Source organism: Dermacentor andersoni, chromosome 7 (genome assembly GCF_023375885.2).
Source record: "Dermacentor andersoni chromosome 7, qqDerAnde1_hic_scaffold, whole genome shotgun sequence".
Lineage (NCBI taxonomy): Eukaryota > Metazoa > Arthropoda > Arachnida > Ixodida > Ixodidae > Dermacentor > Dermacentor andersoni.
In genome coordinates, this window is record NC_092820.1 from 8,990,946 (window position 1) to 9,009,429 (window position 18,484).

Consider the following 18,484-nt stretch of genomic DNA (forward strand, 5'->3'; position numbering starts at 1 on the left):
AAAAAATCTCTGTAGACTAGTTCTTCGACAGTCAACAGATTGCCAATCCGTAGCCTGTACTTCCCATCATTCCCACACGATTCCCTTGATGGTTAAATGATTGCAGCGCCAGATTTCCCTCTAGTTATACTAATGCGAAACCCTATGCATGGACCATGGCCTCCAAGATTTACCACCGCGCGCGTTGCGCCGCGGTTAATCTCGGAGGCCATGCAAGGGCCCTATGGGTAGCTAGTCCTTTATTTTATTATTTCATTTCATATACCTCACAGGCTCCAGAAGGAGTATTGCGTGAGGGGGGCGGTGCAGATAACAATTGTGGAGCAAAAACATAGTTTTTGTTACATAAATATGAATAACGAGAACCAAATAATAAACGAGAATAAAATAATAAACAAAGAACGCGCAATAAACAAAGTTAAAAAGCATGGAAGGTAAACGAACAGTAGTGAGCTTTTCAGTAAACAGTAAAGCAAACAAACTTAGAACAAATGCTTACATAAATAAATAACAATGAAGTTAAAAGTTACAAAACTAAACAGATACTTGTTTTTAGCTAAGTACTAGCCAAATATGCAGTGATTTTTGTTTGAAGGTTAATGGGTCGTTAATGTCAGCGATGTTATCAGGAAGACCATTCCACAGTGCAATCGCACGTGGCAAAGCTGAGCAGTTGAATGCATTGGTGTGACCGAAGATGCGTTGGAAACTGAGATGATTATGCAGACGTCTAGATGTGCGGGAGGGACGAACGAGTGGTAAAGTAGATGGGCGTACATTATGCATGGTTTTGTGCAGAAGACAAAGTAATGCTATATTCCTGCGCGATTCCAAAGATGAAAGCGACAACGACAACTTGATGGTAGTTACGCTCGAAAATGGGCTATTATCTTTGGCAATGAAACGTGCAGCACGGTTTTGGATCGACTCGAGAAGATGGATTAGATATGCCTGATGAGGTGACCATATAGAAGCGGCGAATTCGAGCTGCGGTTGCACTAATGTTTGGTAGGCTATCTTTCTAGTGAGGGAAGGAGCGCTGCGAAGGTTACGTTTTAAATATCCGAGAGTGCGCCATGCTTTAGCCGTTATTTTCTCAATGTGGGATGACCATGAAAGGCTAGGTGTTAGAATAATTCCAAGGTACTTGTATGAAGATGTGCGAGCGACGATACTATTGCCAAGTGAGTAACTGAAAATAGAGTAGGACTTTTTGCGAGTAAATGTCATTAGATTGCATTTTCTAGTGTTTAGGGTCATTTGCCAATCCAAACACCAGTTAGTGACACATTGAAGGTCATGTTGAAGAGCAATATGATCAGCGGGGCAGCGGATTTGACGGTAGATAACGCAGTCATCTGCGAATAGTCGAACACTGCATGTAATGTTAAATGGCAAGTCATTGATGAAAATCAGGAAGAGTAAGGGTCCAAGGACACTTCCCTGAGGTACGCCTGATGTTGCGCTACTGAAAGGGGAAAAGTACTGGTCAAGGCAGAAAAAACCTGAGGCGTTTTGAAAATGTGCAGGAAGAACGGGTATACCACTGCTTCCGTGCTTTTTTGGTTATATGTATTATGAGAAGGCGGGAAGGTAAATAGACTTAGTAGCGGCTCTTGTTTGTTTCAAGAAATTGTTAGTTCGTCAAGGTTTAAACATGAGAGTTTAGAAATGAGGCGACAGTGAGCCACGCGATCAAATGCTTTAGAAAAGTCGATGAATATTGAGTCAGTCTGAGCATTGTCGTCCATATTTTCAAAAAGAACCGTAGTGAATTCAATTAGTTGTGTCTCACATGAAAGGTCTTTTCTGAATCCATGCTGATGTTTAAAAAAGAAGCTATTACATTCTAAGTGATGAACGACATTAGTAAAAATGATGTGTTCGAGTAACTTGCAGGGAACGCTAGTTAGTGATATGGGACGGTAATTACTCACATCGCTGTTGTCACCTGACTTGAAAATGGGTATGATTTTGCCGACTTTCCAATCATTCGGCAGCTCCCCTGTTGACAGTGACTGCTGAAACATATGACTAAGGATTGTACTGGAAGGGACTACTGTATGCTTTAGGATTTTCGTGTTGATGCCATCGAATCCGGAACTAGTCGATAATTTGAGATTGTTAATCAAAGCAGCGATTCCAGCGGCTGTTACGGTAATAGGAGTCATATATTGGTAATCATAGTCTGCCATCTTTGGTATATTGGAATGGTCTTCCTTTGTGAACGTGGAAATGAAGTAGTTAAATACAGATGCGCAGTGCTCTCGCGGTATGGGAAGACCAGTGCTATCCACGAGTGTGGGAGTGTCAGTGCTGTTTGAAGGTGATATGGTTTTCCAGAATTTCTTAGGATTATTTTTTATCAGTGACTGAAGGTCATCGGAAAAGAATTTATGCTTTTCACGACGAAGGGAACTGCAGTAGGCTTTTTCGCAGGCTTTATGTTTATTCCACGAACCTAACGTGTTGACACGTTTGGCTGCCCTGTATAAACGTTTTTGTTTGTTTTTTAACGCATTCAAAGTTTTATTAAACCATGGTTTGGAGCAGTTGGTGCGAAATGAGATCTGAGGTATGTATTTATTTGCTAGACCTAGTATTTGTTCTTTAAAAAGGCACCAAATTTTGTTGACTGATCGTTGAGAAAATGTTGCGATAAACCTAGATGCAAAGCTTTGTAAATCTCGGTTAATGGCATTATAGTGTGCTCTTTTATAGTCAAATATTCGTTTTGTTATTAGATTACGTGTACATGAAGGTGTGCGAACTGTAAATTCCAATAACGAGTGGTCACTGAACCCATGAGTGATTGAAATGGTGCTAACTCTATTAGGTGCTGTTGTTAGAACAAGGTCTGAGACGTCAGTAATGCGCGTTGGTTGGAGGACTAGTTGCTCAAAAGAAAAATCAAGGATGAACTGGACAAAGTCATTAGATGCATGCGAATTGCCTCTTAAGTTAGGCCAATCTATGTCCGGGAAATTAAAATCGCCAAGAATGAATATATCAGCTTTAGGGAATTTAGAACGAACAGCAGTAAGGTTCTCACGCAAGTTAAAAACCAAGTTATCAGTACTGTCAGGAGGCCTGTAACACACTCCGTAAAGTGACTTTGATAGTGTCGATGTTATACAAACCCACACTGTCTCAATAGCGGAGGGTATCGGTACTATAAACGAAGTGATGTGTTTTTTTATTGCCAGCAAGACACCACCTCCCCTTAGATTATGTCTGTCTCGGCGATAAACGACATAGTCCTCCGTATCAGGAAAGACTTCGCTGTCATTCACGTCGCCACAAAGCGAAGTTTCCGTTAGTGCCAGAATATCACAGTTACTATTTTCCATGTACGATACTATTTCGGTGCGTCTAGAAATTATACTACGAATGTCAGTAAATGATAAAGTTAGGTACGAAGGGTCGATGTGTGTATGTTGCGCAGCAGAGGGGTTGTCAGGCGCGCATGTTATCGGGTTAAGTTCTAGCTATCACGAAATTGGTACCACGGTATCGGACAGCGAGTCATACCTGTAAGTAATGTTATCTACTCGCAGTTTGTCGAGGGTTAACTTCAACGGCACGCCCTTGGTTTTTGCGAAGGCAATGAGCTTGCGTCGGGCGATGGGCGTTTGGAGGGAAAAATCTTCGCGAACAGCGAATTCCGTGCCTTTGAATTTATAGCCATTTTCTATTATGCTTTGTTTATCTTTAAAAATGTAAATTTAGCAATTATTGGCCTGTTCTTCTCTCTGTTGAACTGGTCAAGGTGGTGTGCGCGTTCTATTTTGGTGGGTTCGATGGCGATGCCAAGGTGTTCTCTGCACAAGTTGATAACTTTTGATTTAGATGATGGCCATCATTCGTTTCGGTCATCAGGGATGCCAAAGAAGAGTAAATTAAACCGCCGAAGTCTGTTTTCGGCATCCTCGCAACGCATCTCTATTGTTTTAAGCTGCCTCGAGATAGCATGGCATTCTTCAGGAGACTCGGGTGATGACCTATTGCCAAAGCTGTTAATCGATTCGAGATCGCCCTCAACAGTCTGAAGCCTAACGAATAACTGTTTCAGTTGACCGTCGACAGATGCCTGCCAATTTTTAAGGGCTCGCAGGTCATTTCGAATTTCATATTGACCGGTTTCGATACGTCGCAACGATTCCAAAATGGTAGCTAGGTCAACGGGACCAGGATTTGATTCGACGTCTCCAGAAAGAAGTAAGCGTACCCGACATATGAACAAGCACAACAAGTTCTTACAGCGTTTGGTAGCAAGTGGCAGCTCGCTGGGGCACGACACCACAAAAAGACAGCAATTGCTGCTCTTCAGGCAAGAACAACCATTCAGGTAACTAACCTGGAATAGAAGCATCGGTGAATGCTCCATGTCTAAAACGATGTCGTGCCCCAGCCGGGCGGCGCCGAATGATTGTTTATGAGCTGCGTATCCCGTTCTGATAGTGGCCGCATGTCGTCTTCATATTCCTGGTTGCCAGCAGCAGGCCAGAATGAATTCCAACTTTGACGATGGCGGGAATTCTACGGAGCGGTTAGTTGCTGGCGGGCTGACTGCTTCCTGAGTAGCACATGATGCGGTAGACAAAGGCAGGGCCAGCAGAAGTAGGTGCACCTGGAACAGAAGCATCGGTGAATGCTCCATGTCTAAAACGATGTCGTGCCTCCAAGAGTCAGTATAGTAACTCTATGTTTGCCACATAGAGTTTCTAAATAAATACCCTAGAGGGAAATGTGGGGCTAGTGTCTACGGGGGCTCTCGTGAGCGTTGCCTCAATCTACATGGGGATGATGGGAAGTAGAGGCTTCGGATTGACTTCGATCTTTAGACTAGTGGCGTTTGCTTGCGGCGCAGTAAACAAAGCTATACTCAAATATTATAGCGTAAAATCTAATTTTATTTATGCAGTGTGTTATATAATGTCCAACACGCTACATAAACCATAGAGTTTCTCACCATATTACCTAGAGGGAAATCTGGCGCTGTTGCGCTGTGGTATGCATGGGAATGCCGGTATGTTGTGACTTCGGATTGGCATCGTTCTAAGAGAGCCAGAAAAGCACCGTTCCGTCTGTCACAATGATTCATTTCCCACTAAAACTGCTTGTAAAACACTGTTTTAGCTTTATTATTAAACAAAATCATGTTTTGTTTAACTATGAGAACTTGTTATTGCGTGTACAATTACATAATACGCAAAGAAGTATCAGCGGGCCGCTAAAGTTGGAGGACCGACGGCAAGATTAGCGCAGGCTTTGGAACAGTTTGTCGCCTGTTCTTGCTTTCTTTCCCTTCGTCATGCATTGTAGGTGAGTAAAGAAGCAATTTGCGGGAATAGAAACATTTTATGAAGATTTTACTTTGAGAACGCGTTATTTGTGTAGCCATATCCACGTTTTAGACGAAGCCTCTTACAACACCAGCCAACACAAGCCTCGTAAACACATATACCGTCATTCCCATGACGGCACGGCGCCCCTTAAGAAACTCTCATGGACGGTGGCGCCAGATTTCCCTCTAGGTGTTATAGTGAGAAACTCTATGACGTAAACTTTGCGTGGCTTTGAGATGGAAGCATGGTTTACAATGGTTTATCACCAGGACACGTCAGGGTAGGCATTCTTCTGCGATTCTCTTCCCAATTAGGTGCCCGAGAATAATTATTTATAATATTTTTCCGGCAACAATAACAACCGTGCATGTACTTATATAAAATTATTTATCGTGTACTTATGAAAATAAAAATGTTGTCTGCCACGGTTGTTTATGGTCTGCCACGATAGAGTTTCATATTAGTATAACTAGAGGGAAATCTGGCGCTGCGATCGTTCAACTATCATGGGAATGATGGGAAGTACAGGCTTCGGATTGACATTCTGTTCACTGGCGAACTTGTCTACAAGTATATTTTTGGCAGTTTTGGTTTCGCTGCAAGCGCAATTGCTATAACCTGTAGTGGGACAGTGCAACGCAAAGCTCTCTACCCTTGTTATGTTACTCGAAGTGGCGATAGCGCGCTGGGCCATCGGCTGGGACGATGTTTGTGTCGCGGTGTGGTGTCGAAGCCCTGATGAGAAAGCGACGACATCGTAAGCGTTGAAAGAACATGCTTTGAGCGTTTGGACCTTGGTTTGTTAAGTGTGTTAGGTTGGCGCTGTATTGCAACATGCTTTATGAGACTTCAGAATATTAAAAAGAAGGCACTACTGATACAAGAGATAGACAGTTGTACTTCTAGTGGCTTGACAATCAAATTTTATTGAGGGCTTCATTATGCATTGCTCGTTTATGTGCTCATTGAAATGCGTGATTTAGGACTTTGAGAACACAAACTTACGCGTGGTAGGTAAGGTTGCTGCTTCCTGGCTGTAGTCTAGTGTCGCAAAATGGTAAGCGCAAAGCCACGCCCTAACGCTTCGGAAGCGGTACGTCAGTATAAGATATGATGAAGCATACTCGTAGGAGGCCACTAGCGTCCTAGCTAGCACTGCGGCAGATGTGCTTAAAAGTACTTGAAGACGTTCAGCAATCGTGACAGCCGACGCAGCCTTTCGAAAGAGCGAGAGAGTTCGCCAGTGCCTGTCGGCTGCGAGAAAAGTATCGCGTTTGCACCGAGCAGGCGCCGTAGCAGACGACACTTGTAGCATTCCTCTCAAGGGCGCAACACTTTCTCACAATGCAGCATCTTTAGTTCCATAAATATTTGATGAATATTTTTATATAAGTACATGCACGGTTGTTATTGCTGTTGCAAAAATAAATAAATAATTATTCTCTGGCGTTAAATCGGCAACAGAATCGTAGAAGAATGCATACCCTGATGTGTCCTGTTGATAAACCATAGTAAACCGTGCTTCCGTTTCAAAGTCATACAAAGTTTATGTAGCGTGTTTTACTTTATATACCATACTGCAGAAATAAAATTAGATTTTACGCGATAATATTTGAGTATAGCTTTGTTTACTGCGCCACAAGCAAACGCCATTAGTCTAAAGATCGAAGTCAATCCGAAGCCTGTACTTCCCATCATTTCCATGTAGGTTGAGGCAACGCTCATGAGAGCCCCCGTAGACACTAGCGCCACATTTCCCTCTAGGGTATTTATTTAGAAACTCTATGATTACAATGTATGCAGCAATCTCGGTGGCAACTTTTAACTTCGACAGTTTTATCTGCTGTGCTAGAGTGACCTAGAATCCGTTATGGAGTTACTATACATCAACTTTATGGCATAGAGTTCCTTACTATATTACTTATTTCTCGCTATATTATGGTATAGTGAGAAACTCTATGCTCTATGGAATCCGTGCTCCAATGGACTGTAGGAAACTCTATGCAATGGATGGTGGTAGATGGACGGATGGATGTTATGAGCCTCCCCTTTGGGTGCGTTGTGCCACCAAGCTCTTAATTTAGTAATTATATTAGTAATTATACTGTGTAACGTCCCACGTAAGTTAAAGAAGAAAAAAAAAACACGCACAATTAATTCCCATAACCGTATTTTCTGACCCCCTACTGTGAACTTTGTCTTTGTACGTCTCCGTTTTTTGTCGTTTCCTTACTTTTATTTCACCCATCTTCCAATCGTCTCTTAAACACGCGTGCGTCTAAAGGTTTCTTCGATTTGGCTGCACCGGCTGCAGTAGTTCAGTGGGTGCAGCACCGCCATCCTCGTTTTTCTGGCGCGGCGCGCGCCCTCTATACTTTTCTCCTCGTTTTGTCTAAAGCCCCTCCATCCACGTGCCACCGCCGCCTGGTCGGCGTAAACGTGTATGGAGGGTCTTTAGTTTTGTCAAGCTGCTGGCGAAGTGCTGCATGAGTTCTCGGCCGGCCTGCACTCGCTCCAGAGCAAGTGCAGAGAAAAGTGCAGCATGGCGTACTTGCCGCTGTTACGTTTCGCCTACGACGCGCGGTATAGCCGGCGCGGATGCAACGGACGCCGGGGCTTCGTTCAAAGCGGCGGACATTTTGGCCCGTTTGGAGCTGCCGCAAAGCCTCCCCGCCAAGCGCGTCCAGGCGTGTTTCAGTGCCACGTGTCTTCGTGTGTGTGTGTGTGCCCACGCTTGTCAAAGCGCGGCAGCCGGGGAGAGGAGCTCCCCAAGTGTGAAGCGAGGAGGTCTGATCGGCGCCGGCTCGGCGATGCGTCACTACACTCGTCTCAACATGTCTCTCAGCCTGTCCGTGCCCAGAGTCACGTGGTCTCATCCCGAGACGTTCCTTCTTGCCCTCAACTCCGAGAGTATAAGAGCAGCTGCCCCCGGACGCCGAGGGAGAGGCTCCGATTTCTTCTGTTGAGTAACGTGCACTCCCGTTTCTCCACTTCGGTCGACCTGACCGGCCGCTCTTTTGCGATGTTAGAATAAACAAGTTGTTCTGTTACCAGTTGACTCATGCTTTGCCGGGACCTTCGGATGCTTCCAGTGCCCCAGGCCGCCAGGCCAACGCTACCCTTGGGGCTTGCGACCCATTTGCAACAACGGGCGTCAGCGCTGAGATTACAACTCGTGCCAGCGGTGCGATTACAACAGCTGGTTGCCAGCGGTGAGATCGCGACAACGGAGGCCAACAGCGAAGATATGCGGTTGACTGTATGCTGAGCAGCACAACGACCATCCGGGAGCAGTGCAACGAGCCCTGTGTGATGACTGGTTGCCTGCAGCGGAACGACTGCGCTGAATTCTTGGCTGCGAGGTTTGGTGAGTGCGGGACTTTCTTCTTCTGAGTTTTGCCAGGCTTTTGTTAGTGTCAGAAACAGAGCTGGTAATTGTGGTTGTCGTTGCTGCCGGGTTAGTTTGCGGCAAGACAATAGTAGGCAGTAGAGAAAGCAGCATTCAGAGCAGCCATAGATTTGAAGTCGTTGCGCAAACCGAAATTGCTGGAGCTTGCAAGAGAGTTGGGTCTGGATGTCTCAGACAAACTCAGAAAACCAGAACTGCTAAGGGCTATTCTTGAGTTAGAAGCTGAGGATGACGAGCTGTCGGAATGCCTTGAGACCATTGAGGAAAGGAAGACGCAAAAAGAGCTAAAAGAGAAAGAAAAAGAGGAGCGCGACCGTCAACACGCTTTGGAAATGAAGCGTCTCGAGATAGAGATGGAACGCGCTCGTAATGGAAGTCAGGCACACGGTGCAGGAGAACGATTATCGTTAAATATGACTGACCTGATGCGGCCGTTTAAGCTTGGAGAGGACATTGGTTTGTTCCTGGTTAACTTTGAGCGAACGTGCGAGAGGCAGGGGTTCTCTCGGGAAACGTGGCCACAGCGCTTGCTCACTTTGTTACCCGGCGAGGCGGCCGACGTAGTCGCTCGCTTGAATAGAGAGGAGGCAGAGGATTTCGACAAAGTGAAATCGAGTCTGCTAAAGAAGTACAGGCTGTCAGCGGAGGCGTTCCGTCGGAAGTTTCGGGAAAATGAGAAAGGCAGAAGTGAGTCATATACAGAGTTTGCCTACAGGCTTATGTCAAACATGCAGGAGTGGCTCAAAGAAGAGAAAGCGTTTGGTGACCACGAGAAAGTTCTGCAGTGTTTCGGGCTGGAACAGTTTTATAGTCGGTTACCTGAGAACGTGCGGTACTGGGTCTTGGATAGGCCAGACGTTAGTACGGTGGCTAGAGCCGCTGAGCTAGCCGAGGAGTTTGTGACGCGTCGGGCTCGCGGAGCTAAGGACGGTCAAAAGGGTGAATTTGGCTCCAAGTTTGAGAGGCCGAAGTTCACACCCATGAGAGCAAAGGGGGACACACGTAGTGCGGATGCGAGTGAAAGCAGTCCGACCGAACGTAAGGAGACGGCGGCAGCCGAAGCCGAACGCAGAAAGCGGTTCGAGACGAGGCAAGTGCGCGTGTGTCATACGTGTCAGAAGCCGGGTCACTTTTCGGCGCAGTGTCCAGAAACAAAAACAAAAGTCGTGTTTTTGTCATTATGCAGCACTGACGAGAACATGAAGCTTCTCGAGCCTTACATGCGAGACCTCCTCGTGATTGGGAAAGGATGCCGAGTGCTTCGCGATTCCGCAGCTACGATGGATGTAGTTCACCCCTCTTACGTAGAACCCGATATGTTCACGGGCGAGTGCGCATGGATCAAGCAAGCAGTGGAAGCTCATAGCGTGTGTCTGCCCGTAGCAAAAGTGCTTATTGAAGGACCTTTCGGAGCGCTTGAGACGGAGGCCGCAGTGTCATCTATGCTGCCCCCCCCCCCAGTACCCGTACCTATTTTCGAACAGGTCCGATCACCTCCTGCGCGAAAAGGGGCTTTTGTTTGGTGAGGCTAGCGTTCAGGCCTTAACCAGATCGAAGGTTCGGGAGCTCGCTGCAAAGGCAGTAGTTGCGGGGCCGACGTTGTCGAACAATGAGAAAGAGTCAGAAGCGCAGCAAGCTGATATTCAGAGCACGCCCGAACTGAATAAAATTGAGCCTGTAGCGTTAAAGGCACCAGATACTGGAGAGGAAATTCCCGATGCGGGAAAGTTAGAAGAGCTATCTGCAGATTTTCTCATCGCGCCTACGTCAGACGGACTTAATAGGTTGCTAAAAGTCAGCCGGTCGGCTTTGATAGCCGAGCAAAAGAAGGATGGCAGCCTAGAAAACATACGCTGCATTATCAAGGAAGGTATCGCCAAGAAAAATGCTCGCTTTGTGGAAAGAGGTGGGGTCCTGTACCGGAAGTATCTAGACCGCAGGGGAGTGGAGTTCGATCAGCTGATCGTGCCTCAATGCTACCGTCAGGATCTGTTACGCTTGTCGCATGGGGGTTCGTGGTCCGGACACCTAGGAGTTAAGAAAACTAAGGACCGTCTCTTGCAAGAGTACTATTGGCCAGGGTGTTTTCGGGACGCAGACCACTTTGTGAAGACATGTGACACCTGTCAGCGGGTGGGCAAACCAGGGGACAAATCGAGGGCGCCGTTGAAGTTGGTACCTATCATTACGGAGCCTTTTAGACGGCTCGTTATTGATACAGTGGGACCTCTGCCGGTAACAGCCACGGGGTACAGACACATTTTGACTGTGATCTGCCCAGCGACAAAGTTCCCTGAAGCAGTGCCGCTTAAAGAACTCAGCTCAGTTGAGATAGTCAATGCACTACTGTCGATATTTGCGCGAGTTGGTTTTCCTGCGGAAATCCAATCAGATCAGGGCACAGTGTTTACTAGCGCTTTGACGACAGCCTTTCTCGAAAGGTGCGGGGTAAAGCTGTTACACAGCACAGTGCACCACCCTCAGTCGAATTCCGTTGAGAAGCTCCACTCCGTCATGAAGCGCGTGTTGAGGGCATTGTGGTTTGCACAACAAACTGACTGGGAGCTGTGTCTGCCTGGGGTGATGTTTGCATTGAGGACAGCGCCGCATGCGGCTAGGGGGTTTTCGCCAGCTGAGCTAGTGTACGGTCGCTCGCTGCGATCTCCGCTTCGCATGCTTCGAGACGGATCACTGCCCTCTCCAATGGCTGCAGACCATCTCTTCCACAAATGGCCGCCTCCTGCGCTGGAGCCTCGCTTTGCAACAATATTCCTTTGAGGTGCGTTACAAAAAGGGGAGTCTCAACGGTAACGCCGATGGCTTAAGTCGAAGCCCCTAACGTGGGAATCAGCCTCAAAATTGTTTGTTACTGATGTTTTTCTTCCTGAGGCAGGATTTTTAACATATTGCTTTTGTGTAGTGTTTCAAAGTGATGATGTGCTTTCTAGTGCAATTTTCCGATTTGTGGACGCGTTCTGAGTGCTGCTAGACTACTGTAAGGAACTAGGCAGTAGTATCAAAAGGGGAAGAGCCTGGCATGGCTTAGTGAGGGTTGTGCCGTGCTTGCTGACTGAGCGGCTGAGTTTCGGCGCATTTCTAACGCTTGCTGGGAACGAGAACAAAAATGGCAACTCTCCCGAAGTCACTTTGCAGTGTCCTGTGTGAACCTGAACGTGAAAACGAGGCCTTCTCGGTGCGCTGCGCTCAAGAAACGCCGAGGGATGACCGACTTCGGTTATGAGCATCATCGAGCGACATCCCTCCGGACAGCGGATGCAGTCCCCTGACCATCGGGATCTCCTTCCCCCGGCGGGGCGGTCTGTTACGTTTCGCCTACGACGCGCGGTATAGCCGGCGCGGATGCAACGGACGCCGGGGCTTCGTTCAAAGTGGCGGACATTTTGGCCCGTTCGGAGCTGCCGCAAAGCCTCCCCGCCAAGCGCGTCCAGGCGTGTTTCAGTGCCACGTGTCTTCGTGTGTGCGTGTGTGTGTGTGTGCCCACGCTTGTCAAAGCGCGGCAGCCGGGGAGAGGAGCTCCCCAAGTGTGAAGCGAGGAGGTCTGATCGGCGACGGCTCGGCGATGCGTCACTACACTCGTGTCAACATGTCTCTCAGCCTGCCCGTGCCCAGAGTCACGTGGTCTCATCCCGAGACGTTCCTTCTTGCGCTCAACTCCGAGAGTATAAGAGCAGCTGCCCCCGGACGCCGAGGGAGAGGCTCCGATTTCTTCTGTTGAGTAACGTGCACTCCCGTCTCTCCACTTCGGTCGACCTGACCGGCCGCTCTTTTGCGATGTTAGAATAAACAAGTTGTTCGGTTACCAGTTGACTCATGCTTTGCCGGGACCTTCGGATGCTTCCAGTGCCCCAGGCCGCCAGGCCAACGCTACCCTTGGGGCTTGCGACCCATTTGCAACAACGGGCGTCAGCGCTGAGATTACAACAACTCGTGCCAGCGGTGCGATTACAACACCGCCCAGCCAAGAGCAGACGACGATGCATGTTCTCGTTCACGGCGTCCAAAAAGAAGTGAGGCTTGTCTACAAACCCGACGGCTCAGCACTGGAGGACGCAAACGCAAATGGATATATATACGAGGCATCAGGCAAGTTCTGCTGCATGTTAGCGATGAAAGCGTGGTTAGCGCAGTTTGTGCTTTATTCGTAGTCGTGGCCACGTGTAGCGGTTGGCCACGATCAACGCATAGGTCCCCGTCAAATTGCAGCATTGATTTAGGTCCGTTTAGCATTTCAGAGATATCGTGCTGTGCTGTGTGCACATTCCAAATATTAGGTTTCGTCTTCGCAGATGGGCAGCGCTTGACACTCCGGTTCATGGCCCAAGATACACAAGTTGAAAATATTCTACCTGTAACACAACCACCGACACCGGCCTGCGCCAGTGACGGCTTCGATGGAGTGAGTCCAGGCGCGTTTCCAGCGGCATCTGCGTCCGCTGAAGAAGCAGCAGATATATCGAAAAACCAAGTTCTTCATCTCCAAGCACACGGAGATGAAGTACTTGGTGGGAATGAGCAGAGAACTCTGGTACGTTGTCTTTTACGTTTAATTTTATGTTGCCACCAATATTATGAGCAACAGTGAAGTGTACTGTCGTTTCTCAAATTTGCACTTCCAACAATGTTAGTGGAATGTTTTCATGCATACTTCGCAGGATTTGTTTAAGCTTAGTACATCAATTTTCATCTCAAGAGTGTTTGAAATGTGTGGTAGCCAGTATGTAAATATTTTGATTTCAGAGTGCCTGAAAGCGCCACACATTCAATTAAGTACTAAAAGAATCTATCGAAGTGGTACCGCGAAATTTCAGTCACACGTAGCAGCGTGTTTTGTATTTAACTATACTATGCTTTTATTTTAGCACAAGAAAGCTTCTGTGGGTAAGACTCACCGAGCTTATCAACAAGGAGTTTATGTGCAATATGTCTACCATACAGATTGAAAATAAGTGGAACTCACTTGAGCGAGCATATAAGAGGACCAAGAAGGACAACAGTTCATCTGGTCACCACCGCGTGACCTGCGAATATGAAGAGTAAGTGTGCTTATTCACTATGGTATTCAATGGGGTTGATCATTTGGGAATCACGCATTACACAGAGAACTGGCGGAGATACTTGAAAGGAAGCACAGTAGCAACCCACGATTGCTCTTGGAGCCTGGAAAGGCAATCCTCCCTAGCGGATGCTCAGGGTAAGCGAAAGACAGTTTTCGTGGAAAACCTGGAATTGGTGTGGCATCTGTGTGTATATTTTCTACAGGACAAGCACCACAGAAGCATCCGCCGAGCTTTTGCCTGTGCTAGTCGAGAGCAGACTGTCTGCAACAGTTGAGGACAGCCCGGCCTCTAAAAGGAAACGCCACAGCAAGTCACAGCTTACTCCCCTTTTGGAGGTGCTGGAAAAAATGGACAAGCAAGAGAGAAACAAGCCGAAGCGAGAGCTGAGGAACGAAAAGAAAGAAAGAAGTGGGAAGAAGAGCGGGCAAAGCGGCATGCAGACCGCATGGAGAGATTTGATCGCCTGCTAGACTTGATTGCAAAGCAACAAGGGTCACAACAGGGAGAATAAAGTTGTCTTGCACTACCACTGCATGTTCAATTTCTTTCAAATGGAAACATTCCTCATATATGACAAATAATTTTACAAAACACTTTTCCACATTGGCATGGCATTCACAGAGATGCGACATGTTCCTAGCACTGCTCCTTTGCAATGAACTCTCGCAGGGACTGACTGTAGCCTGGCAGACTGCAGTCAATCCCCAACAGTGTCATTACCCACATCTTCCTCTTGTGGTCAAGATGTCAGCTCTTGGAAGAAGTCTCTCTCGTTGTTGCACAGGCTGTGGAGCACACACGCTGCCATGACTATATAGCAGGACTGCACAACAGTTTAGGCATCCACAAGGTACAACCTCTTGAAACGCTGTTTAAGCATGTCGAAGGTGTTCTCGATGGACATCCTCTGCTGGCTGTGTCGCTTATTAAACTGTTTTTTTTCCAAGATGGAAATGAGGCTTCATTGTCCCTGAATGGAGTCATCAGCCAAGGCATCAGAGGATACGCACTATCCCCTAGAATGTAGTTTTCACCACATTCCAATGCTGCATGTGCGAAAAAAACGCGGGCATCGTGGACAGATCCAGGGAACCCAAAAAAAAACATTCAGAAAGCGATTCCTATCATCGCAGATCCCTTGTAAAATGATAGATGGCCACTTCTTGCGATTTAAATATGATTGCGTCGATTCGCTTGGAGTCAGGATCTGGATGTGCGAACCGTCGATGCAGTCGATGGCATTCCGAGGGCCTTTGCCTCCACTCTTGGCGAGGAAACCTGCCTTGATGCGATTCATTCCTGCAGTGCTGGGCCAGCATATAATATCACCGCTAAGTGTGTGCAAAAAGTGGATGAACCACGTCACGCATGCATGCACTCACGCCTCTGCCACGTCAAACTTGTCTCCTATGGCGTACATCGAAATTTGCGAGCCGATATACACAAGAGCAATTAGGCATACCTTTTCAGCGGATATTTTTTGACGCCCTTGAAGCGCGTTTGGATAGAAGGTCGAAGCTCTGAATTGACCACTTAGCCAGTCAAATGTTTCTCTAGAGAGCCTGAAAAATCTTTTGAACTCATGCTCATGATACCTGGATATCACGTTCTCGTACCCCGGCACACGATTTGCATCTCCTCGTACCAACGCGCAGGCTACCGAAACGCACACATCGTCGAAGTCGTCGGAGTCAACGTGAATGCCACTGTAGTCGCAGTCGTCGTCGCTTTCCGAGTCCTATAGCTCCATGGCAATTTCAAAGAGGGCCATTTCACGTGGCAAGCGGTGCCAGCGATACACAACGTGCACGCGAAACACGTAAACAAAGCTATGCGTCTGCTAGGGCTGCACTGCCGTCTTCGTTTTGCAGTCGTGCGCTAGTGCGGCTCCAGCTGCACTCGCTGAACCGGCCCTGCTAGCGCTGCACCCACTTGGCACCACTGCGGCACTTTTCAGAACTAGTGCAGCCAGTGCAAGCCAAATCGAAGAGACCTTTGTACAAAAAACCCTCACGTGACGTGATCCAAGGTGCCGAGGGACAGGTTCGTATAGATATTTTTGAGAAGGCGCGATCTATGGCGCGATGGTGCAACTCTAGCGCCGAGCGACGCTGTGGCATGTTCGTTCTCGGCGTGATCGCTCCCTAGACAGTGCCATAGAATGAAGAACCAACACTAGAGAAGGGAAACTGTAACCTTCCACAGTGGTACGAAAATAAGAAGTGGCAGCGCATGGAACTTATCGGGGGGCCCGACAGATGGCGCTACTTAAACACGAAGCGCACACAGCGGAGGAAAAGAACTAGGAAGCTTACCAGCAAGTATGCGGCCTGTAGGGTGGAAAACACAGAAACAAGGAAGGTCAAGCAGAAAGTCAGAGAGACTGAATTAATCTCATGGGTGGCGGCAATGGAAAAGAAGCCTGCCATGAGTAACTACTTCAGAGGAAAAAAACGAAATCAGGAAAGAAACCATTTATGATAACTCAAAGGGAAGCTCATTACTTTTCGAAGCGACACGCAGAGAAGAACACGCACCTATAAAGCAACATATAAGAAGGAAGAAGCATGTGCTTGCTGCGGTAAAGCTAGGGAAACTACGGAGCATCTTTTATTAGAATGTGAGGACGTCTACCCAGCGGTCGATTTAGGCACCACTGGCCTCCTTGAAGCCCTTGGATTCAGAGGGAGCCGTGGTAAAGCAAACATGTCCGCAATAGACATTAGTAAGAGGCGATTGGAGGATTGGTGGAAGAAAAGTAGGAAAATGACAAAAGGCGGAGACGTACAAAAGCAGAGCTTGCAATAGGGGATCAGAAAATTTGGGCGTGGTAGTTCAGAGTGTTTTTTTTCTTCTTTTTTCATTGTTTAACCTAGGTAGGATATTAGGCAGTACAGTAGCAAGAGCTTGGTGGCGCAACCCAACGCCCCGTTCCAAAGGGGACGCTCGTAATATCCATCCATCCATCCATACATCAATCCATCCATCCACCCATCCATCCACCCATCCATCCATCCATCCATCCATCCATCCATCCATCCATCCATCCATCCATCCATCCATCCATCCATCCATTTAGCGGCTTATAGCCAGAGCTTGGTGGCGCAACCCGGCGCCCCGTTCCAAAGGGCGGTGGGTTCCGTCCGTCCGTCCGTCCGTCCGTCCGTCCGTCCGTCCGTCCATCCATCCATCCATCCATCCATCCATCCATCCATCCATCCATCCATCCATCCATCCATCCATCCATCCATCTAGCGAAAATGCACTTTCTTTAGCGCAATATCCAATATGGCCGCTTTTTACCGGTGGCGTACGTTGCGTACGCGCCGTGCTCGCTTTGCTGGCTTTGCGGCATGCCTCAGCTGCTGCGTTTTAATTGCCAGGACACTAAAGAGCCTCTACTGACTCCCATACGAACAAGCCACAGTGAGTGAACAGGACGTGCGACATTATTGGCAGAAGAAAAGCAGTGCAGCTTCGCGGACAAGATCAGAAATAAAATTTACACGTCGAGAAGAACTGAAACCATTTACGCGAGCTCGTAAACTGCTCATTTTCGTTGTCGCACATGGCGGTCTGGTAAGGAGCGAAAATCAGCAGCGCAAGCAAATTGGGTACTATCTCACCTGTTTGCATCGACAGTCGCCTTAACTTGCATTGCGAAGCAATCGGGTGACGCAAGGCCGCAACCAACACAGCGACATAGACTACCCAGCATTTTAGCGTTGCCTCCTTTCCAACCTGCACGTTTCTGTTGGTTCTTTCGGGGGCCGCTAATGTGTAACTCATACTTTGTGCCCCACATTCTCGATATGGGCATCACCATTTTGCAGCCACTTTTGCAGGCCTTTCCACCCATGTGGCTATCAACTTCATACACTTCGGACCATGTAATCACGTGTGCTGGTCTCCGTTCACGCCACATCACGGCGGATAAAGGCCCACAAGCATAATTTGCCCGCGGCTGCAGCAGGAAAGGTCGAACGGGGAGAGCACCAATTGCGGTGCGTGTAAATTGGGAGTCTTTGTCGCTGTGTAGACTGCAGGAGCAGATGGTTTACCTCGAGAGACTGTTGCCCATGCACCTGACCAAGTCGCCACATCCAAGAAACATAACACGGCGACTATTATCAAATGAGACTCGGCATTCAATCACTGCATAAGGTTCAGACAATACACTGTACATTGGCTAAGATCCACATAACAGTGGGCATTCACGCACTACATATCGCTAACAGCACATTCAGCTATCCGACTTCAGGAACAGTGCTTGCCTATGTCGCACATGGCGGTCTAGTGAATAGTGACAACCAGCAGCGCAAGCAGATTTGACATAGCCCCACCTGTTTACATTGACAGTCGCCGTAACTTGCACTGCGAATCAATAGGGTGACGGAGGCACCTGCTGCCATAGCCAGCACAGCGACATGAACTACCTGGCATTTTAGCGTTACCTCCTTCCAAACCTGCATGTTTCTTTTTGTTCTTTCGCATGCTACTAACGTGTAACCCAGACTTGGTGCCCCACATTCTCTAAATATGGGCATGGTCGGTTTTGTGGACATCACCTCATCGCAGCCACTTTTGCAGGCCTTTCGATACATGTAGATATCAACTTCATACACTTGGAATCATGTATGAGAGTGTCA